At 39.5% G+C, this 24,594-nt stretch overlaps 1 protein-coding gene and 1 long non-coding RNA gene across 3 annotated transcripts in view; one reads left to right on the top strand and one right to left on the bottom strand.

Annotated features, from left to right (window-relative positions):
• Positions 1 to 1,341, bottom strand: part of LOC111931016 (pulmonary surfactant-associated protein A-like) — a 48,413-nt gene extending 47,072 nt beyond the window's left edge. The window contains exon 1 of one of the 2 annotated variants that reach the window (XR_015290208.1): positions 305 to 1,218. The gene's annotated coding sequence lies outside the window, so the exon portion shown is untranslated. Of the gene's footprint in view, positions 1 to 304 lie in introns of both variants that reach the window. The other variant, XM_086901170.1, reaches the window with a different exon arrangement.
• LOC111931020 (uncharacterized) lies at positions 1,086 to 12,508 on the top strand. Its single transcript, XR_015290210.1, has 6 exons — positions 1,086 to 4,098; positions 5,347 to 5,437; positions 7,215 to 7,366; positions 7,760 to 7,953; positions 8,520 to 8,614; positions 9,626 to 12,508. It is a non-coding gene; the product is annotated as an uncharacterized LOC111931020 (long non-coding RNA).
• Positions 12,509 to 24,594: the final 12,086 nt, after the last annotated feature.

Genomic DNA, 24,594 nt, shown 5'->3' with positions numbered 1-24,594 from the left:
CATAGTTTCCCCTTGAGGACTTAAAGTACAGACAGGAATGCACACTAAATTAACATGAATTTCTGATCCGCTTATGAGGTGCTTTTGTTTCGTTTTTCTCAGGAATATCTAATTGCCCCTTGAATTTAAATACTTATTTAAATAGCGTACGAAGCAACAACAGCCTGATCAGATTAAGATTTTGACAATAAACTTTTTTACCACACTTATCACACAACACTCTTGGATTCGCTGCATTTTTTTATATACTTCCAAAATCCAACATGTATTTAATAAAAGCCATTGGTTAAACTGAAAAACTCACAAGCTGAAAATCCATAAAACTGAAGGGAAGGATATCTGAATGCCATGGCATCCAAAATTGGATATGCACATGTACTAACAATCTCCATCAAAGGACTGTGGATGACTGATTCTGAAATCCCTTCTGTGTGCCTGTTAAGGCGCTGGAAGAACAATTAACATAGGTGGGATCAAAACAGATCAATGCCGTCAAAACACTTCGCAGACATCCTAAAGCACGAGTCAGCAGTGGTGGAAGATGAGGAGGGAAGCACAGCTAAGCTGCTGGGCTGAAGCTGAAGCATCCCCTGAACGTGACCGGGCGATAATTAAGCTTTTCAGAGTGTTAACTCAGCACGAATGAGGGCGAATTCCTGCATTCGGGCCTCGCAAAGCTCGATTTTCTCCGTGCCTCCTGCTGCTGCTGCCATCGGGCAGGACGGGGGGCAGCGGGCTGGGAGGGAGCAGGAGCCGCTGTGAGGGAGCAGGGAGCAGCGGGCTGGGAGCGAGCAGGAGCCGCTGTGAGGGAGCAGGGACAGCGGGCTGGGAGGGAGCAGGAGCCGCTGTGAGGGAGCAGGAGCCGCTGTGAGGGAGCAGGGGGCAGCGGGCTGTGAGGGAGCAGGAGCCGCTGTGAGGGAGCAGGAGCAGCGGGCTGGGAGGGAGCAGGAGCCGCTGTGAGAGCAGGAGCCGCTGTGAGGGAGCAGGAACCGCTGTGAGGGAGCAGGAGCAGCGGGCTGTGAGGGAGCAGGAGCCGCTGTGAGGGAGCAGGAGCCGCTGTGAGGGAGCAGGGGACAGCGGGCTGTGAGGGAGCAGGAGCCGCTGTGAGAGAGCAGGAGCCGCTCGCAGGCCACGGAGCCGCCGGGCTGCGGCCGCGAGGGGGAGCGGCAGCCCCGCGCTTCTCCTGACACCCGTCCATCCGTCCGTCCGTCCATCCATCCATCACCTCGGCCACCGCAATCTCCGCCCGGAGCAGCAGCCTGCACCTGCTGGCCCCCGCAGGTTGTTGTTCTGGGAGGCCGGGCGATGCCGGGGCCGCTCCCGGCTGGAAGAGGCGCTGTGAGGAGCTGCGGGAGAAGCCAGCGGGACACTCCTGTCTGGGCCAGGAGCAACGGGGCTGACTAGGGATGAATTGTCTGCGTGCCACCTGCTTCCCACTCACGAACGGTTATACTTATGTTATAGATATAATGTCATTCCTGTTGACAATTTAAACGCTGCCAGGTTTACTAATACAGTAAAAAAATACTGGGATTTCTCCCTCAGCTTGCTAATACTTTGATTTCTCATCTCCAAATCACGCCGTGCTTTCTAACCTCAACAATACAGACTAAAGTCATGAAACACCCACACTGCAGTCCTGCCCTCACCGATGTTCCCTCAAACACAGTTTTGCCGCTGATGCAAAGAAATTTTTTCCAGATCCACTTGGTTCCAGTTGAGTGTCAGAGTTCAAGCACATTGCTGGGGACAGTGCAGAGCTTGTCCTCATTAGTGCATCGCTGCTCTGTGGCCAGAGCACACGGCAGCCTCCAGCACCACTGTTTTGATTAAATGTACTGCTGGTACATTTCAAATAGATTTTCACAGAGAACATTGTGGTCTCTCTGAAGCACTATTTTACATCTGAGTCGCTCATCTGAGTGTGGTACGCATCCTGTCATCCCCATTTCATTTTGGGAACCAAGTTTCACTAGGTTCCATACAAGCCTTGTGCACTGTGAATTCTCAGCTGGAGCAGTGCAGAGTCATGAAACTGTAACTGAAGATGGTGTTCCTTATGGCAACAAAGCGCCAGGGTATCAGATGACTCAGAGCCTTTCCTTCTCTTATGCTGTCTTTATGTCAGATTTAGTTGTTAATTAATTAGAAGATATGAATTAAAATGTCTTCCCTCTCTTAGCAATACTTCTATGAATTTTAATCATTACGGAACACAGAGCTCCAAACTGTGCCTGACATATAGCTGAACAAGGGTTATGTTGTTACATTTAATTCCTAATCCCTTTTCTGCTTAAGTACAGGCAGATGTGTTTAATCTATTTAAATTTCCCTTAATTGTTTGAGTCCATAGAAAGCTGACTGTACTTTCTATTTTAATTTGGGCAATTCCAAGAAATTAATATGCACTAAGCTGTTTCCCTAGATACTGCAGACTTTCTGTTAGCAGTCACAGTGACTAAGCAGATACAAAATACATTCGCTAGAGATGTAAAGACACCCCATAGTGCTTGCCATTGCCTGCTTTTTTTTTAACCTTGATATCCAGAGACAGATGAGGATCCCTCATGGTCTTAGGATACAAGCAGACAACCTAATTCCTCTACTCCTCTATGCCACTTGTTCCCACTGATATCAATCCCTTCTCAAGTGTGGGATCGATGTCGAGTCACCTGTACCTGATTTTTAGTCTGGACACCACATGAGGAAAACTGGTTGCCCTTCCTTACACAGCTGCAGTGAATAAAGTAATGACATTTGTCATGTGGCACTTGCACATTTCCCCCTTCCCATGCAACACTATGCTCAGCAAAAGAACTTTATTCTGTGTTAAAAAGACTATAGGTAATGAAAATAAATGAAAAAAATTACAAAATTGCCTACAAGGTAGCCAGATGGGCAGCCTACTTAACATTCTCATTTGATCCTGCACATGAAAGAATTTTTATTTATGTCCTCTTGTATATCCTTTAAATCAAAACTTTAACAATTGTTTTTGGTCCTATTGTGTATGACAAATAATTCCCAAGATAATTCTTTTTCCATCAAAGCATTAGTTTTTCACTGTGACTATACCCAGCTTAAAATTTAAACTGACAAAATCAGACATTGTTTCTGTTACCTAATTAAGTGTGAAATATTTTAAAATGAACACTAATGGAATAATATCCTTAAGTGTTTTCTGTAAATCTTCTGGGATTCATAGTCTTCATCACAAATACGTAAAGGCTATTAAAGAACTCTCATATGTTAAGTGTTCAAGACAAGACACTGTGAACTGAGATATTACTTCTGCCATATTTACAAAAAACTATTTATGTGTTTTATTCAAGTAATATTGTTTCTGGAACTGTAGCCAGATTTGGAAGTTGACACAAATTAGAAAGCTAAAAGCTACTGAACACATAAAGAGTTCTGAGTGCACAGCTCTACTCCTCTCACCTCATGAAATCAACTTTTTTTTGTTCTCCAGTGCCAGAGAACTGTCATGTTGAAATAAACAGATGAGAACCTACTGTTTTTTACTCTTACTGACTACTGTATACAGTACTTTGTATACACTACCCTGAAATTCAGTAAAATTCTTCAGCCTGGAACACAGTGAAGACTTCCCAGGCTGATTGTCATGAGGTAAAACCTTACCTGTCAGTGCAGGACAATGTCAGACTCCTGGGAAATGGAACAGAATGCACGACTTCCCCCATCATCCATGGTCACTAGGTAAAAAAGAACAGATTTGGATCTTTCTGAACAACTGATCCTGTTTCCTGAACATTTATTTACATTATTTTTATTGCCACAAGCATTTTCTCTTCCTTTTTGACTGTCTCCCTGGATCATGGAGTTTTGTTTTCAGAAGGAAAACATAGAATTGAGGGAAGAGTGAAAATCTAAGCTTTATATATATATAAAGTCTAGGTTTGGTCCTATTTTCCTGATCTGTCAAACCATCTCTTCTGCTCTGTCAGGCATTCATGTGCATGATCCTGGTCTCAGTGCCATGAAATACATCTTTTACAAGGTAACTTAATGGAAATATTCAAGTATGTACAAAGGCAAATAAAGTCAGAATCTGACCTACAGCTCATATGTTACCAGGTATTTGTATTTATCTCATTTCTGTTCCAGACTTGTTTTTTTGGTTTTTCTTCCCTACGACACTCTAAATAGAATTTTTTGGAATAGAAACTTTCCCAATTTGAATGAATGTTTTTTTTACGTGAGAAAAACTCTTTGGCTGTATTCCAGCTGTATAAATAAGATCTTTACTGACTTGAAATTGTTTTTATGTATGTATTGCCTTTCACAGGTGTCACAGAGATTGCTTTTATTCATGAAATTTATCATGCAAAGAATATATGCTTCAACTCAAACATTGTTACACAATTAAAAAAATTTGTATGAGAAAAATAGCTTTGCTAACATGCATTTAGATAAGAATATATTCCAAACTGAGGAAAAATAACCACCATCTCAACAAGTAAAAAAAGAAAAAACATATTTTCATTTTATGATCTCTCTCCCTCACCCTATTTTTGGGGATACACATGGAAATGGGGAAAAATTGTTGGTTTTTTTCTCAGGTGTCTTTTAAATGAGTGTTTCTAGTATTGGGTGGCTTTTTATCTATTTTTTTTTTGGAATAGGATGGGGTCCAAATTGTATTTTCCTTCCTTGATGACTGATGTGTATAAATATTCATGAGTCAACACCTGGGGTTGGCTATTTTCTAAAATCTGTATAACTGTTATTGCAGTTTTATCTGTGGACTGTGATGTCTCATTTGAATTCATGAGACCTGCTATAAATTATAAATATATATCTGAAGTGATATTAAAGTCTCATGAAGAACCAGAATCCCACCTGCTACCTGCAATTTAGTACTACCTCCATAAGAGGGAAATAGGAATCTAAGCAGTGAAGATGGAAACTTGATTGTTTATTAAAACTTCAGATTTGTTTTGATCATTCCTTCTAATCCCTGTTGATAAAAATCATGTTCCAAAATGGCTCCTTTCCAGATTTCTGTAGAGATCTTGGAGTTTTAAGCCGCTAAAACTTTGGCAGAGCATCTAACTGCCATATTTTTTTGTTAAAGAAAAAAACTGCTTAAATTCCATGAGAGGAGTCTATTTTATAAGCAACTTTGTTCACATATCAGACTCTCTTGTATGCTCTCTTATTTCTGTGATCTGCAAGACAAATTTTATTTACAGTTTTCAACTTACTTTTGTGTCATGAGAATTGCAAACCAATTTACTTGCGCATTCATACCACCTCAAAGATGCTAGGTATTTGTCATGGTACCAAGCAATATATTTATTCTCGCCTTTAAATTCTTTTCAGAACAATTTTTCTACCAAATTCCATCAAGAGTTATTTCTGAGCTCAGACAGAGAGGAACATTCAGCTCTCCAAAGTGACCACAGAGAGGTTTGTGAGTATCAGGGCTTTAGAACATGATGGTATCCTTGGTAGGATCCTGGTATCCCCTGCCTAGGGAAAACAGGACATCATAAGATGCTTTTATAATGCATTTTTAATTGCTCTTTAAGATTAGATTTGTGGTGAAGGGAGGCAAATTCACCACTGAGAGCAGCGAGGCTGGTGCTTCACATTGTGGCATCCAGCCTAAAGAGAATAGAACAAACAGAAGCATTTTCTTTGTGTGTGTCTAACCCCAAATCTGTCTGAAATCTGCTATCAGGTCTCTGTGTGAGAACAAGCTCGTTAATGGGCTGTGACTGGATCAGTTCATAATCATCACCATCTTCCCTGGAAAAGCATGAAAACACAGGGCTGTAGTCTGGTCTTTGGCTATTATCACAGTTCTTACACAAGCATTTTCCATGTTTTTCAAACCAAAGGAAAAGGGAAAAAGTACTTGAAAGATTTCTTTCTTTCCTTCTTTCTTTCTCTGACGAGGGGAAGAAGGAAACAAGCAGAAATATAAGGTTATAGAGTAGTGCAGAAAATCTGGGGTAACAGGGAGTCAGACACAGATAACAGAAAGGTAAATATTTTTTTAATTCAGATTGAAAGCAGAATATCATAATGAGCCAAAAATGTTCCATTTTCCCTAGGTACATCAATCTCCTTTACTAAAGACAATAAACTGTCAATATTGGCCCCTTGTTCCAGCCTCCATCATTGACCATAATTAAAGAATTTCTGTCTCCTTGTCACCAAAAAATATGGAATCAGCTGTAGTATTTCCATTGGCAGACACAGTTCAGTGCTCCAGTGGTGCCACACACTGACTGCCACAAGTGACTTTCTCCCTACAGCAAGAGGAAGGATACACCTCTGCAGAGGTGGGAAGAAGCAGCAGCAAAGCTGACTTGTTCCAGCTCCTGCCACTTGAAGAGAAGAAAAATATCTGCTGTGCTAATAGAAATCTGAGTGTTTTACAAATGGCACAACAGATGCTGTGCACCGATGGAAACAATATAGACAGTGATGCTGCAAAAACTCTTCAGGCAGAAACAGGGTTCTCATGTACTGAACATCTCACATATGAATTGCCACAGCAATGATTTTGGGAACGTTTGGCCATGCCCTAAGCTAAGCTCCTGCACTGTCTGAAATATTCCTTGGGGTTTCCATTTCCAGATGGAGGAACAATAGCTCTGAGTTCATCATGTCATGCTCAGGATGACATCTTCCTCAGCGAAACACCCCCTGTCACCAAAAGGCAGTGCCAAGCGTTGGGTGTGAGCCTAGTACATGAGGTGGAAATGGAAACCACAGCCTTCTGCTGCCGAGACAGCAGCCAAGAGTTGAGTCATCCCAAGACCTTCCCATAAATCCTTGCACACTGCTTTTAACATTAGAAAACTGATAAAAATATGTGCTGCCAGGAGGAGGTTATTCAGGTGGCAGGATGGGAGTAAGGAGAAAAACCACAGAAATAAGCATCCAGGTAATTTTCTGGATTATAAGCACTGCATATGCTCCTTGAGCATTCCTGGAAGCTTACAAGACCATGACGAATATTAATTAAAACTGAATACAAAATAATACTATTCAGAACTAGAAATAAAGATCAATACTACCTGCAAGATAAATCAAGACCTTTCCTTGGCAAATAGGTTGCCAGAGGAATGACTGGCCAAGAATTCATTCAGAGCTAATCTGTGCTAGACATACTGTTTAGCTGCATTATCTGATGCTACTACCTCTTCTTCTGATTCAAGGTCTGCTTCATTTGTCAGGTCCTGTCCTTTAATCTCCAAACACAATGGTAAAGTGATTGCCAGTGATTTTATTCTATTCTGTGCCCAGGACAATGGGACTGTTCAGCTGTCTGAAAGAGCTAATACATACTTTATGATGAGAAAGGAACAACCAAAGCTACCAAGGAAAGGTGGGATTCTTTTCATCATTCTATAGCATCTTCAGAAGCAAACAGCATTTTTAATACTATAACTTTAAATGCCTGAGGTTTTCTTAAAGTAGAAAAACGTGGCACATTGAGACAGAAAAATTCTCAGACATTTAATCCAGTTAAAATATTCAAGATTCATTCTGAGTTGTATTAGACTACTGTGATTCAAAATGTTAAATGCTTCATCAAACACTATCAGACAGAATGATTTCAGTAGCCATCTGTGACAATGAAAGCGAAGTAATTGCACAGTGGGCTTCTACAGCACCATATAATCTCCTGAAGTCTTAAAGAGGGACCTGTTTGACACTTGCCTGGCTTTTTACAGGCAGCCTCTGTGTCTGATATGTTGATGCCTTTCACATTCATTAGGAACTACATCATAGCTCACTATAATTGAAGTGAAGCCTTCTTACTGCAACAAGCTTCAAAAAGAAAAGAGTGCATTTGCAGAAAAAGATGTGAACTTGGAGAACATTAAACCACTGTTTGCAGAGAGCACTAAAGACTGAGGCACAAACCTGCAGTGCACCTGCATCCACGGTCCTTCCAAGAGATACCTGCTGGTCAGTGATGTCTGAGGGACAGCTTTAGTAAACAAAATAGGAAAAACTTCGTATTCTTTGTCTTCTCTTTTGATTTCAAATGCTGTAGAAATTAAGTGGTGAAGTGCACTACCATTAAAGCCAAAACAATTCCTCCTGCTTATTTCAAAGTAAACTTAATTTCACCTAGTGATTTCATGTGAGACACTCATGATATAGGGAATTGTCTTACTGTTAATTGCTCTTAGTCATAATCCATTACCATTACTTTCCACAACTCTCCCAGTATGGATTCTAGCCCATAGAAGTTTTGGCACCTTCACTATATTCACTGTGACAGTGAGCTTGATTTGTTTATATCAATGATGAACCCAATCTAACCTTAATTATATGTGGTTAAAGATTAGTAAGAGATATATGTCCTTAGTGTATTGTGGCAGGTGAAGAGAAATGAACAGTGCCATCAGAACTGAAATAAAACCCTGTCTATTTGCTCAGGTTTTATTGCTGTGCACCTGCATTGTTGGTACTTTTTCATAGTTCTCCTGTTCTGCCACTACTAACCTTGCATTTTCATGTCTGGAAAGCAAATCACTTCTGCTCTGGGAGGAGCTCACACAGTTTGCTGAGGGTATTGAAGATCACGCTCCGCTGCACACAGAGGCTTCAAGACTTCAGTGAGGTGAGTATGGCCACGTGGTGGTATGGCCTGCACAGTCCTCAAACTGAAAATCCTGCAAAAGGCAGAAAATTAAGCAACTGAGTGAACCCTGCAAGGCTTACAGGCCAAGATCAGCATCCACAGACCACTGTTCCACCTCCTGTGAGCACAGCTCACTTGCACAGCTCTGCTTTGGCCCCTGAGCTGTGGCACCTCAATGTTTACACCAGAAAGAAGAGAGCCTTCTACCAAATCACCAGCCTGCAGTGCCAGTAGGAGAAACTCTAAAAGAAGACTTAAACTACTATAGGAAAAACTTAGAAAAATGTGATCACGGCACACAGGCATGTAGCTATAGGCTCTATTTATAATTTATGATTTACAGATTTATAGTGTGAAATTGCAGTATTATGCAGTATGATTTACAGTGTGAAGCTGCTTCTCATACTGTCAAGTATGAAAAAGCGAGTTTCCAGGTCTTTTTTTTTTTTCCTTATTAGACAATGAAGTTACATAAGTGTGAACGGCATCTTCTAAAGTGAAACTAACATTTTCACTTTGAATATGGGAATATTTAATAAGAGATGAATGTACTCACTGTAGCTAATGAGCAGCTCAGCCATATTCTGCTCCTAAAATATCATCTTGAACCTCCTCTCTACTGGGATCAAATCCCAAATTTCCCACTTAGGAAAAAACAAAATAGGGAGAAAAGTGAAGCAGAGAGCATCCAGATTAAAAAAACAACAACAAAAACAAAACAAAACAAAACCTTTAAAAAAATAAATTTAAAGACCGAAGAGTGAGGAAAAAAAAAGAGGATGGAGACACAGCATTTCACTGGAAAATGCAATGTTTTCTCAAGCTGAAATCTGTTAGAGCTGATGCAAAGTCTCCTTTGCCGTACACAGGCTTTGCAGTGATCCCTGTAAAAATGTGGAGAGTGAATTAAAACTAGTCAGTATTTTGGGATTCATCCTCCTCAGTACATGGCTGAAAAATGTGACTTTAAAATGAACTTCCCTTTGGCAGGAGAACCATAAAAGATAAAAAGAGAAGAGAAAGAAGGAGGAAGAATAACCCCTCCAGAAAATAAGAAAAGAGGTTCAAGAGCTTCAGAGAGGTTTGCAAGTAATTCACAAAAACTCAGTTACCACAGAAGAAATTACATCTGAGCACAAACATCTCTAGAATGATTTTAAGAATTGCTAACATCACAGTAAGATAGGTGTTCTTCCTTCTGCAGAACAGGGAAATCTGAAACTAAAATGTTCAGTTCTAATCACAGTTATCTCAGTGTTTGTGCCAAGGCAAAATGAAGTCAACTGAGCCTCCAATATGTTTGGCTTCAAAATTCTGGTAAAATTGCTTGAAAGTGTACTGGCTTTCACGAGTGTCTGGACACGGTCAGCCACAATTCACAAAAGAGGAAGTGACATCAAAAAAACTCTTACAATTAAAGAGATGTTTCCTGTGATCACTTTTGCACATGAACATAGACACTGCTTCTGTTCTAATAGCACAGCTGAGAGCCCACAGATAGGCCTTTCACATCAATGACTTATTTTCACCTGCAAGAAGCAGTGAAAGCACATGGATTTTAAACCATAAATCACTATAAATCAAATACCTCATGTTCAAAGTGGACATTGTTCACTTCTCTTCCAATGAAATATCTGTTTTCTTGAGTATCTGTTTTTCCTGCTGTTCCTTCTACAGCTCTGTGATTGTAGGTATAGGTTTATTCACACTTGTGGTGCCAAATTTTAGGCATACAGATCCAATAATGCTTTCTAAGAGAGTCTGGCCATGTAAGTACACAGTGGGGGTGATCTCACATGGTTCAGATGATGGTGACATTTAGAATAGTGTCTAGAGGCTGTAAACAGAGTGACAGATATTTTTCCTCATAAATCACAAAAGAAACAAAACTATGTGGAACTCCAGAGTATCCGGAAGAAAGCGAGCAAATGGTTCATGGGGAGACATCACATTTGCAAGACCATGCTGTGAAACGAACTCACTTCCAGCGACATTCACAGAAATGTTGTTCTTGGCTTAACCTTAATCTGCACAGTGTGTTCATCTTTCTGCTCAGCCTAACACCAGACACACAGCCAAGACACACCAATTATCTCACACAGCAGATGCTGAGATCAGACTGTCTACACTATTCTGAGGCTCAGATCACAAATACTGTCACCTTAGTTCGGTCCTGGATTTACAGAATCTAAGCATTTGCACAAACACATTCCAGATTTGGATAACTTGGAGTTCAAGAAGAAACGGTCCTTAAGGAGGAGGTAACAAAGAGCAATTACAACTGAGGAAGAGGGGAGGGAGCCAGCCCCTCCTGCCCACCACACCCTGGCCACAGATCCCTTGCCACCCTTAGTGGGTGCTAATTCCTTGATCATGGCATCAGGTATCTCGTGTTAGAGCTCCTCCACGGCCAGGTGAGGAATGCAGTGCAGCCACACAGTAATTTGGACATCCCCACTTTCACTTTCTGAGCAGCTGCCTGTTTTCTGCTTAGTCATTCCACACTGCCAACTTTTGGTCTGCTTGCACGGCCTGTTCCCGAGGCAGAAATAAAATGAAGAGTGAGGCTCACAGCTGTTGGCATCCTGTATCTCAAGATATCTGATATCTTCCTCCCACAGGCAGATTTTCCATGGTCCAACTACGTATGCCAAGTTTGTTTAAGCTCTGGAGGCAGGCTAAAAAGAGTCAGGAAAATTCTCTTAATCCCAAGTATAATGTGTTTTGCAGGACATAAACAGTCTCTGCCTTCCTAAGCAACTCACATTGTTTAGTCATCCCCTGATGGGAAGGTGCTCTGCACAAGCCCCTGCAGAATAACTCTCCTGGGTCCAAGCCCCAGGCTACAAGGTGGAGGAGGAGCTGCTGCTGCTGCAGGTGAGGCTCAGCATCTGGCAGGCTCTGAAAACAGTCAAGCCAGACCCAGAACCAGCAATGATCCTCTGCTTACTTCAGTCTCCCAGTCACTAATGGCAGCACAGAACAGAACAGAATTTTTACTTTTATCCTCTGAAAAGTAAAACCACTGCACCTACCAATCCCTGTGTACTGCTTATGAGAGAATGTTAAAATGCAGCTCTGATCTGTGTTCTGCAAATAAAGCTCCATGAGAATTATTTACTTCCCCCCCTTCCAAAATCTACTTTGAGCAATTGGCATTTCACATGCATTCTACATTTCACATACGTTTTCAACTATTGTGTTGATCAGCCAACACACAGATCCGAAGGAGGAGATGAATTGCAACAATACAATAAACAGTTCACAGGAATGGATACAAACATCAGTTTTGTAGCTCTCCTGTGATTTGAACCGATTCCTGGAAGTTTTTATTTAACAAGCAAGTAGCATGAGTGGAGTGAGAAACTATACAAGCCTTAAATGATTTAACATCTTTCTGAAATACTAAGGCTACTCCAAGTGCTTCCTTTTCCCCACTGTTTTTCCTTAGTGAGCAGATTTCCATCAGGTGGATTACCTGGGTTAGCTGCGATTGTATTTCAAGCTGCTGTCAGCGAGAAGAGCAGAAAACGCCCAGGATGAAATTAGTGCACTACAGAACTGCTGAGACTACAATGCCCTCTCGTTGTAATGGCCCATTAGTGCCGAAACATTACCCGCTTCTGATGGCAATCAGCCTGTACCTGCTAATTACTGGCACATATGGGTGTCATCTTGGCTTCCCTATGGAGGGATCTTTAGAGGAAAACAGCAAAAGAGTAAATAAGGGAGTTTGCAAATATTATTTTTTTTCTGTTACAGCTCATTGGCGCCACACAATTCTTGTATGTGAGATACATATCAGAGGTGTCAAAATAGGAGAGGGACAAAAATAAAAGAAAGGCTTAACACATTAAAAAGGAGGAAAAAAAATCACAGAGGTGAAAAATAGCTTTAGTTTCACTGTATTATGTCAGTTGTGCCAGCTTTCTTCCCTTCACAGGGTATCATTCATAGCTGTAAAAGTCTTTGGTGAATAGCCCTATATTTATATCACAGAGAACCTGTAAGACAGAGCAACCCTGCCTCAATTTCACACGTTTCCTGAACCATCAGTTGAAAAGAACAAAGCATTAAAAAAATGTGTGAATCCTACCACAATAAGAAAATATCACAGGATCTCTAACACCAAAATTATTACAGCTGCAACTCTTGCCGCTCTCTGTTTACATTTGTAACAGAAAAGGACAGTAAAAAGGAAGTTTTATGTGGTTTAGGTGCTGTTTAGATTTAGATGAAGGCTTTTCAGCTGTCAACTCTTTAGAAACAGCATGTCCTGAAGAGTTACACATTTCATTGGAATACAAGGCAGGCCAAGACTATTTATGCTCCTGAAGTGCCACAATGCCATGCTGAAAGTAAAGCCATGCAGAAACCATAATGTTAAATACAGCAGGAAATTTTTTTTGCATTTTATTATCTATACCTCTGAGGATTTCTACCAGAAACCTACTGCTAGGAAAAGAGAAAAAAAACTTGCTGATATATCACAGCATTAGAATTGTGTTAGTTTGTGAAACGTGTTTGGTAACCATGGGTACTAAACAATTTCATAAGGATTTCACATAATCTAGTAACTATAAATAGACTTGGAAACAAAGTAGGAGCTTAATGCCATATCCACAGGTTGGGAAGCATAATATTCTTTGTAACATAATTTATTTCTATGTGTTCCAACAAGCATTTTTAATGCATTTCTGGCAATATCATAATTTCTTTCTTTGTGCATATCTTCTTTTTTAGCTTATCCTGCCCATCACTTGTGACTGGATCAAATTGAGCCTGGGTGATAATGAACCAAGGAGTAATAATAAAGCCTTACTTGATTCATTTAAATTTTGGAGGAAAGTGTGCAGAATAATGTGTTTTAGCTGTGCTAATGAAATTTAGCCAGGTGAGAAAAACACATAAGAGAGTATTTGATTTGTTCCATATTATAAGGTTTTTTTAACTCTTTGCACACTTACCTAAAAAAAAGAATTGAATTTGTCATGAAGACATACTGACAAATATAGTAGGTAGTTCAATACCTAAATTTTGGATGACTGAACATGAGGACAACTCAGTTAATCAAATAATTAAACTCATGATCTAAAGCATTTTACAACAAGGCTAACAATAAATTAGTCTCAGCATTGCAGCTCTTGAAGAGAGCTTAGAATTTCATGCTAATACAGAGAACTCTGCTTTAACAGAATAGTGGCTGCTATAATTATAACTTCTATTCATATTTTAGCATTCTCCTTTATCACCTTCACCTCTCCTTTCAGTGTGTGTGCTTTGAGAAGAAAAAGCACTTGACGATTTTTGGGGAGATTTTTCTAGTGTCAACAGGTAAGAAGTAAAGCACCATCTTGTTTCAGGGTTACTCTGGCACCCCATAATGAAAAAGCTTCAGCCTCACAAGCAGAATCTGTCATCAGCTTTGTGAACATTTTTGGTGAGCTGCTTACTCACATCTTTATTCAGCCTTCTTTCACTGCAGTATAGCAAAAGCTGTACACATCTATATTTTCTATAGACGAGCTCCCATCCAATCACTGATACCTCAGACTTCATTTTAATGTATGCTTCAAGTCTGACCAAGCCAACCCAATGGGGTCTGTGGCATAATATTCAAACTCAGCTGAGAATGAAAGTACTAATGCAGTGGGACTTCAACCACAAGCCACAGTTCAGGTTCTCATAATTCATCATCTGTTAATCAAATCACTCAGGGCTCCAAGCCTGTGGCTAGGCTGGGTGAAATAGCTGACAGCAACACTTGCAGTGAAGACAAAGGCTGGGAACACTCAGAGCCAAATCCAAGGAAATGCTCCAGCAGTTCTTCCCTGTCAAACTAATTCGTGTGTTCTCGGTTTTTAATGAGAAATTCTTGATGAATTTAACACAAATGGCTATTTTCTAAAGGGTAACTAGCATATGGATTTATACTTGTAAAGCTGGAACTAACTATAGATGTTTTTTGGCTAAACTTGTCATTAAAGTGGAAAAATATGCATAATACAACATTAAGGCAAAGAAATGTTTTTCTCATCCTAGCAAGAAGTCATTAGATTTATTGTTTTAAAATAAAAGTCACCAACAATCTTTTCTAGCACTGGCTGGCCACCATCATTGGTGTAGTGTTTTAATTGTCCAAAGAGGATTTTCACTATTTTCCTGTTAGTATTTTAAAAGTTTGTATTTTTGAGGGTTTACTCAGACTGTGCACACAGAGTGGCAGCCCAGTTTACTCAGACTGTGCAGCCCAGTGGATGCCCCAGGGGGTTCCAGGGTTCCAAGATACACACTGGGCTCTCCAACCTCAGTGCCTCAGCAGCCAGCCCAGCTGGCAGGGCTGCAGAGATCCTGCCAAACTGCCCCAAGAAATCCACTCCTGCTGGGCAAGCCTCTTCTGAGGGAGAGTGGGACTCTGCAAGGAGAGACACAGTGTGAAATCTGAGATACAGGAGAAGGCCAGGAGCACCACTGCCATCCCACTCTGGAGGTGACCAGGTCATTTCCCAGCAGCCTTAGTGCATCCCCAGATGTGCCTGGGAATGCATTTTGGATAACTGGCCAGAAATTGCTTTTTTGTGCAACCATATCTTTGTGATCATAAAAAGAAAACTTCTGAGAACAAAGGTAAACAAAACTTAATATTTCCTTATTTTATTCCAAACTTGTGCTTGGCTCTATATTCATTAGTAAACATCCTCATCAAGGGTCAAGCCCATTTTTCAAGGTATTATTGTAGTCTAGTTCCAGGACAGAAGTCCAGTGCATAGAGGGCTAAAAAGAATTTTTCATAATTTTTCTCTCCCTCCACCACCCTGATACTTGCACCCTGAATTCTGTGCAAAGGACATGAGAAAGAGAAGAGTATTCTCTCATTGTGGATTTTGCCACTGACAGTCTCTTGGGTTTCACAGGCTAAGCCACTACTCCATGCCTCAGAAGTCCATTCCTGATAAAACAACAGAAGTGCAGATTTTAAGGCTGACTTCAAAATATGAATTACTATGAAACCCAACCACTGTTTAAAAGGAAGTACATAAATAGCACAGCTTTCATTATAGTATCATGAAAATCTGCAATTCACAGAGCCAAACTAACAAACTGCAAAATTAAAAGAAAGAGTTTATTCGCTCAGTTCTTCCTTGGGAAGCCATTTGACCAGGTACATACGAGACAGTAACTGTGTGGAAACTTATGGTTCTCTACTAAAATTTTGTTTATTATTAAAATTCAGACCCAGTGTTTCCTCATAATCATCCTTGGGGTCTGTTTTGACTTTTCCAAAGGACAAGCAAAGATTCCACCACTGCTCTATTGAATTCCTGTTGCAAGGATGAATAACTCAAAAGGCTGAAGCTGCCTGCTGTTACTGTGGTTACCAAAGTTTCCTACCCACTGAATCTGTATATCAGTTCTGTTCCAGTCTGCATATTTCAAGCTTCTGTTACTGATGATTTTTTTTTTTATTTTTTATCTTTTATAATGCAAACAACAAAGTATTGTTTACCTTTAAAGCAGTCTTTGACTTCCATCCTCTGTGTAGCATCCCAGGTTGCGCCCACTTCTCAGCTGTTATCCATTTCAGGTGTTTCCATTGATTCCATCTGACTCCATGATTCCAAACCCTACAGAAAAAAACCCCACATCTCTTGCAGTGGCAGGAAATTAATTACACCAAGCAGAGGACATGAAACATCTTACAACCACACATCTCCAAGGATGTAAACTCTGCACTCTTGCAGGAATGACATAGCTGAGAAGTCTGATATACTGAGCCTGTACATATTAATTGTGCAAAACTTGTAGGGCTCATGCTTTAAAGAAGCACCAGATATTCTAAACATAGATAATTAACTGAAATGGGCACAATTTTTCTTCCTCCTTCTAAAAACCCTTTTGGTGAACACCAGCACCAGCAGCAGGATAGCACTGCTCCTCTGCACTGTTTCAATAACAAAAATGGACATTGTTTTATAGAATTCAAATTGGAAGCTTTAATCCAGGGCAAAAGTGTGGTTGGACCAAGGTAGAAAGAAGTTATTGATGCAAAACCATATCATAAGGTCATTTCTAGGTTCCATTTCTCCACAGATGGTAGCAAAACCTGTAGAGCAAGATTTTGATGATATCAAATAGCACCTTTGATACTTTTATATTATATACATATATACCTTTGATATATGCTTTGCAATTGCTCACTTTTGAAAAATGCACTGCCAGTCCCACTAGGAGACACACACAAATATTCATCTAATGTAAAAGATGACAACAACATGAAGACATACGATCTTTGAACAGCAGTTCCTTGGCTGCATTCCCCCTGTATTTTTTTCTCTGCAGTACACATACACTGTCTGAAGCACTTTCTTTGGTTCCTTTAAGATTACCTACAACTGTCCGGAGCTTTTAAAACAAGGTGAATGCTCAAATCTTTAATCAGAAGTCATCTTACTTAATTTTAAAATACTGAGTTTTAATTTTCCATTTAAAGTAGTACTTTAAATTTAAGGTTTTCAACCCACAGGATTTTGTTTAAATATTTTGCACAAATTAATTCAAAGAGAAATTGCTTGACCTTCATTTTTTTAATCTGGCAGAGAAAATTTTAACTGTCTTAATGTAAAACCTATGTAGATTAACTTTAGTACAATATGCAGAGCTCAGCAAAATGCACTTCTGACTTGGAACACGGATAAGACCTCCCCCCCCCCCCCCCCTAAAAAACACAAACCAAAACAAAACAACCCCAAAAGAAGCCCCCCAAAAAGGGAACATATTTTCACCACAGAAGTAGGGGTCATTGAATATAAGCAAGTCAAAGAATTGTTGAAAACCTCTATTTCCAGCACAGCTGCCACAATAGAGAACGAACCTAGCTGATAAACCCCCAGGAAACTTTGACTGGGTGAATTAGAGCCTTCAGGGTTCACACTATACATAAATTAACAGGGTCTATATGTTGTGATGAAAGCTTGGCCTCTGTTTCCCTTCTGTCGACTGAGTGCTGACTGTTTTCAGAAGCCATTGAGAAAACGAGCACATCAATGTTTTTAGGAACATATCATAGGACACCCAGGAGCTTCAGGGTCCCTTCCAGGACATCAAATCAAGCCTTTCTCAAGCAGAGAGGAGTGAGAGGCCCCTTCAGTGACAATGCTGCTGCCCATGTGCCCACTGACAATCAGATTTATTTATTGCATCGCAGTGCAGGTCCTCCAGACCACTGGGGCTTTTGAAAAGCTTGGCCTGGTGAATTCCTGGGAGCCTGTCCTTTCACACCATACACTGCCAGCTTTTTGATATCAAGTTGGAAAAACATTGTCATTTCCCTGGAATACCTGATATTCTATATTGCAAAACCAAGATGAAGGGCAAAAGACACGAGGTACCAGGCAGTGAAAGCAGCTGAGTGGGACAATTACAGGGAACTACTGAATAGCAGTGGTGCAAACACAAAAGGGTATTTGAGGATTTCTAAACTGCAAAGGCAATGAAACATGAAGGGAGATCTGATTTGGAAAATTATGCTGCTGTCATTATGCTAGAAGATAAGACCATGGGATGCTCCTCCCAACTACCTCCCAGCCCCCTGGAACATATAAACCTCTACAAATTAAAAAAAAATATGTAGAATTAGCAAGAGTCAATAGTTATACAAAGAACAGGACAGAACAAGCCCAGCTTTCCCAAATTTTCCTAATAAAGTCTTGATTAGATGTTCAGGTATTCAAAGAACAAGTGTCTACTGAAAACTAACAATTTTTTATGTCATATCTGCCACTGCATGTTATTTCACTGTTGATAAACCAGTGCATTTAGGGTGACATTAGCAGAAGACTGATTTTTAATTTTTGTTTCAAAGAAAAATATGCAATTTTAATTCCATTTATTTTTGCAGTGCCTTTTTAGCTCAGCTCTGACAGAAAGGAAATCAGACATTTGGATAAATGAGCTAGGTTGATTGAATATTGATAAGCCAATTTTTAATTTATCAAGGTTATCTAGAGGAGCTAACCCAATGCTGCATACTAACAAGAAATATCAGCATTCTAAGTGGTGTGTACAGTGAAATATTTCTTTGGGGAAAGAGCTCTGGAAGGACTGGGATTATTAAAATTAGAGCCATACAATGGGGATAGGAAGGGACTTCCTAGGGGGAAATTAAAAGCAGGTGACAAGTGTGACAAAGAGACTGAGATGAATAGATAGCAATTTTTGCATTTTGCACTGACTGCAACACAAAAACCACAACAAATGAGTCTGGATAAGAGAGACATCCTCTGAGAGGAGTACCTCTACTTTGTGAAAAGTAAAAGTAAAATGGTTCAAGTAATGATAATGTTTTACTCCTCCAAAATTTCACAGCAAGCCAAGTTATTTTTATTAATAAGGTTTACAGACTTTACAATACACACTCTACATTGTCAAAAACCTGCAAGGCCTGCTGGCTCCCTAAAAAGGCAGTGCCCAAACATCTGAGAAGCAAGTGAGCATTGTTTTTTAGTCTGGGGACTCAAAAATGAGCAAAGTGTGCTGCAGCAAGAATAATGCCAGAGGAATATACAAGATTTTGCAAAAAGGGCACCAATTCCTCTCTGGACTCATAGAAGAAATTCAATAAAATTACATTTTATAGCAGCACTGGACCAATAGCAGATGTTCGCACTTGTTCATTGGAGTAAAATAATTAGAATCCTTCATTTCATAGATTTATCAATAATTTAAAAGCTATGTGAGATTCAAGTGAACATCAGTGTGGGCAGGAAATATAATAAATAAAGCTTTTCACAGGATTTCTTGCTCTTGTGAAGCTAAGAGTACTGAAGCCATAGTTAAGAGAATTTTTAGCTTCTGGGGGCTCCCTGTGTCAGCAGCAAGCAGCAGAACTGTGGCACCTCACCCTGACCCTGTCTGACCCCAGCCAGGACAGGCCCAGCTGAGGTGTCTCCACCCTGACTGCTGGGAGCACCAAGTGGGATTTCTCCACTTCAGCTGCATTAAGATCTGATTTCACAGATGACTTCCCTTACTGCTGTCCTGCATAAGAGTGTCTGATGTAAATTTCCTTTGTTAATATTAATTTCTACGTCTTTTCCAGCCTTGCAAGGCCTTACTTTCTACAGTTTTTCATCTGTACCCATGAAAGCACGTGGCAGTTGGGTATAGATCACATCCTCCGGCCGTGGACCTTACAATTTATTCCTTTCAAAAATTCCTCTAATGCATTTCATTAACATTCTCTCAGTTTCATAGTGTTCAGTTGCTTCATGCTTCAGAGATAGGTGAAAAAACTTTTCTTAATATTTTTCCCCACATGGCAGCATCATTGAGCAGACTCCAGAGAATCTCCGGATCTCCCAATTCCAGCAGTGTGCTGTCCATGTTCTCACTGTCCCACGTGCTCCTGTCAGAGCTGCTCCCCAGTCAGATGTACATGCTTCATCCATGGTTGGTTTGATTCTTCACTGATCTAAAACAATGTCTCCATCCTTTGTTAACTCTGTTTGTCTCTCATTAGGGATATCCCATTCGCCTTCCAGGGGCGAATTCTTTTACACTTTGCACATTTTTCCTTGGCAAGTTTGGAAGTGAGTTCTTTCATCCACAGCTTCACAACTGGTTACAATTCAGCACAAGTGACACCTGTCTAGTCATACACTGTCCTCCTTACAGGAGGATTTACCACCACCATCATCTGTAATATCTGCTCTTTTATGCCCCTCTCCCTCGCATTTAGGGGACCCATCCAGTAGGACACAGCCTGATATATCAGAACAGGCCATTGAAAAGCTACTTTCTGATTTTATCTTAGCACCCAGCCACTATTTCCAAAACAAGTGACAATGGAGTTATAAATTTGCTACTATTTTTAAAAGCTTACCTTTAGATTTGCATACAGAAAAATTGCATTTCTTATTTCTTTCTGAAAATACTGATATTTCAGAGGGTTACAAAGAAATAATATGGTGTTTCCTACCACAAAAACCCTGAGTCCACCCCAAAACTCCAAACCAAATATTCACAATCAAATTCTCACCTTTCAGCAAATAAAGATAAATTATCAAAGACATTATTAATGTAGACAGTGCTAAAACTACAAATTTGAGACAGACATTTGTTGCACTCAATGCATTGCAAATAGACCCATCAAAGTCATGATAAAGGAAAAGGACACTATTGTACTTTAATAAAGGAAAAAAGTAAAAAAAAAAAATTGTTTCAAAATTCTTCTAGATTCTGTAAACTATTTTATATTGGCATAATTTTTTTGTGCTTGTGTAGCATATATGTTTTTAATTTTCAAGCTGTGAGACTTCACTGATATAAATTTGCATTGTCTCATCCCTCTCAGACAGAATGCAATGAGCATAATGAAGCTGGAACTGACAGAGGCATAATCTGCATTTGATCTCTTCTGAATGACCCATAGTTCTGCTGTGGTTCAATTCCTCTTATCTCTTAGACCATATTAATTGGAAATAGAAATCTGAAATATTAAATTGATAACGCATGGCTTTTAATTTCCTTCAGCCATTATCATCCTGCATCAATGTGCGCAGCTCTGAGGATCTGAGAATCTCTGTGTGAATTAATGATGCATCTCTATATCTGCATGAAAAAGATGGACGGCTGTGACAACGTTTACATCTGATACTATTAGAGCCTCTCCAATGATAATCATTAACAAGTCCATTAATGAGAGCATATTTCCCTGAGGCCCTATGGCCATTCAACATTGTAATCTAAATCTATACTCTCCAGAAACTCTATTAGAAAGCAATGAAGTAAGTCCCTGAACTATACAAAGGTTATCAGCCACATTATCTCACTGAGCAAAAAAAGATGAGGGAGGCTTCCTTAAGTACTGGCAGTTTAGAAGATGGAAATGTACAACACCATTACAAATACATTGGCTGAAAGCTGCATTCCAGTGGCTTCAAGCAACTCGTACTCAAACCCTTAACTTGCAGAAGAGTGTATTCAACTGGAATAACAAAGTCCAGAAACTTATCAGACTAATAAATATAATCACCTAATAATAATTTTAAAACCTCAATCTAGTTGACTTGAAGTCTGTATCATAACATATGTAGATTTGATTGAAATAAGAGCTACTGCAATATACGATTCCTTAATTGCCAGTAGATAAAATTATAGTTCAAGAATAAGAATAATTACTTTCATTTCAAAATGATTCTATTATAAAAATACACTCATCAATCTGTTTTCTGTGAAACTGGTGTCACCTCAGGCCTAACAGGGATAATCATTACCATGCTACAGGCATCTGAGATGGCAGCTTCAGAGCAGCAAATATTGCAAACTGTTGTTCCCAAGTCCTAATTCCTATGACAAGAATGAAATGAGAGGGCATCACTGCTCCAATCTCTCCCTGATTTAATCTGGGAGTAAGCACAATTTCAGACTCCTGGACCATGTACTTGGTATCCTTCATCTGTGTTAAATCAAAAGTTTGCTGGAATCCACAAAATATGAAGTCCTAATGTAAACATGCTTTTGAGGAGGAATATTTTATTTTTTTAACTGCCAAAATCCAATCCTTAACTATTCATTATTATCATTTAAAGGTTCTTCATGAAGACAAAATTTCCCAGAATGTCAGCATTATGCAAAGCAAAATAAACTATGCCCAAAATAGAAAGAAGTATGGTTGGATGTATTGAAGCCATGAGTAGACACTGCTGAGAAATAACCCTATACCCTTCAAGTTCATTACTAAACTGGCCTCATTTTACCACAAATCTGCCCTGGCCATGATGGATTTTGGTTTTGCAGAAAAGCCTGCATTTGTCTTAAGGCATTACAGAAGCTGAAAGACAACTTTTATAAATTAAAAGTTTATAAATTACTTGCTCATGTTGCAATGCATTTTGCAGTGCAAATATAAACACCTCAAGAATTATCACTGCTCATTCAGTGTTTTTAGGATTATTTCTTTTTTAGTCCCAGCAATAAAAATCTATTGATGTTTAGAAGCTGTTTGTGTTGTTCACTTTATGTACCGTGAGAAGTTCTGACAGGAGACTGTTAGCACAGGTATCGAATTCTATCACCTCTTCATATTTGCATCATACCCATAACAAGCTCTGTGCTTCCTTAACAAATTGAGAGAAGAAATAAAATATAAGAATCTTTGATTTTTTTTTTAATGTAGCCTCTGTTAGAAACAGAAGAGTGAACTAGGTGAACCTTCAGTTCGACCCCATACAGGAATTTCTGTCTCTATAAATACTATCGAATTTAGAAAATCTTGAAACCACTTCTGTTTCCTCTTAAGCCTCTCTCAGATGACCTGGAAGATTACACACAATACCTGTGTCTCTACTTAGTTTCCTTAGCCACGTTAAAATTTCAAGACTTCTTAGAGGGGAAAACATACTTTAAAAATCCACTCATTAAATACTGATCTAAGCTGGAGAAAAATCCTGTTTTGTAAACAGTCATGTTAAGAGCAGCTTAACTTCTGAGCTATTATTACTTTTTTTTAGAATTTAACATTTAGGAACAGAACTTGAAATTTCACATAATATGTTATAATTTACTCAGCGATCATCAAGGTCACTCCTAAGCAACTGCTTGAGAAATTTTATATACAGAAATGTAAAGCAAGTTCTGTGTTATAAAATACAATGAAGCATTTTAAAATCCAAATCCCTTCCCTCCCTCCAAGGGAACAAATTATTTTTTCCTGGAAACCAGCATGATGCTAGATTCAGCCTCTGTTTGCCAAATCTGAGTGAAAGCTTCACAGTGAAGAGATAATACCTTGGAAAGAGAAAACACACGTAACAAACCTGACAAGAACAGCAGTGCACACAGGGCTTAGCCATGGGAACAAGTACTGTGCCAGAATTAATCACATCCAGAAAAGTACAGCTCCTTCATGCTCATCTTTGCTTGCCAATGGTGCTGACAACTCCTAAGATGAAGCAGTATATTAAGAGCTTTTCTGAAAACCTGCAGAAAGATTAAAGGATGGTGCTAAGTCTCCTCAGACTCAGCTCAAGCAATAACTGGCAACGAATTTTCTGAAACACACTGAAAACCCTGTATCAGCACACAAAGGTACTTGATCCATATTTGTGATAATTCACATGAAAGCCTGAATTCTAAGTTCTCAGTGAAATGTATATTTCCTGCTATTTTCAATCATCTGCAGAGTTCTAACGGTGCCAGCTCATCCTTTATTGCACTGGCTGAGCAAAACGTCAGGCAGAGCTCTGCACCAACACTTCTGCAAACTCAGTTGAATTCCAAGTCTTAACAAAAGCATTTTAAAAAAACCCAGCAGAAACAACCCAGAAAAAACCTCCAAGTTACTCCATTTTTACTATGCATAGCATATAATTTTTTTCTCATAGATGGAGTGGTATTTGCTTCTTTTGGAAAATCAACTTTTTTTTAGTGGCTTAGAGGAGCCCCTGCAAACTGCCTGAAGCAAGTTTTTCCTATGTATAAACATCAGTTTAGGATCTTCAAATCTAAAAAGATTTATTGAATCATCATTGCAAGATCATTTCTCTAGTATTTTACATGCATGAAGGATCACTGCCTTCCAGTTCTATTTCAAGAAAGGCATTGTCTGTTTTCAGGATCCATTACATTCTGCTCAGCAGTCTACTAATGCATGACTTGTAGTACTGAACCATCTCCTTGGGACTTGGCACCTTCTTAACAAGACAGTCCTTGGCAGGAACTTGGCTTTCATGGTAATAAAATAACAGAGAGGTTTCTAATTACCTCTGGACAGTTAACCTTCATTGATTGTTCCATGACTCCATCACGTCAGTGTTTCTGGAAATCACTCATCACAGACAACCTCTCCAAACAGCCTGACTCTGCAAGACAGGAAAGTAGTGTCTTAGTGACTTAGCAATAATAATGAGAATTACACAAAGTGCTGAAATGAAAAAGAAGAAAGAAATCAATATATAATT

This window comes from Cyanistes caeruleus, chromosome 8 (genome assembly GCF_971803275.1).
Source record: "Cyanistes caeruleus chromosome 8, bCyaCae1.hap1.1, whole genome shotgun sequence".
NCBI classification, from domain to species: Eukaryota; Metazoa; Chordata; class Aves; order Passeriformes; family Paridae; genus Cyanistes; species Cyanistes caeruleus.
The sequence above is the reverse complement of the archived record's forward strand: the minus strand, read 5'-3'. Positions and strand labels throughout refer to the sequence as shown.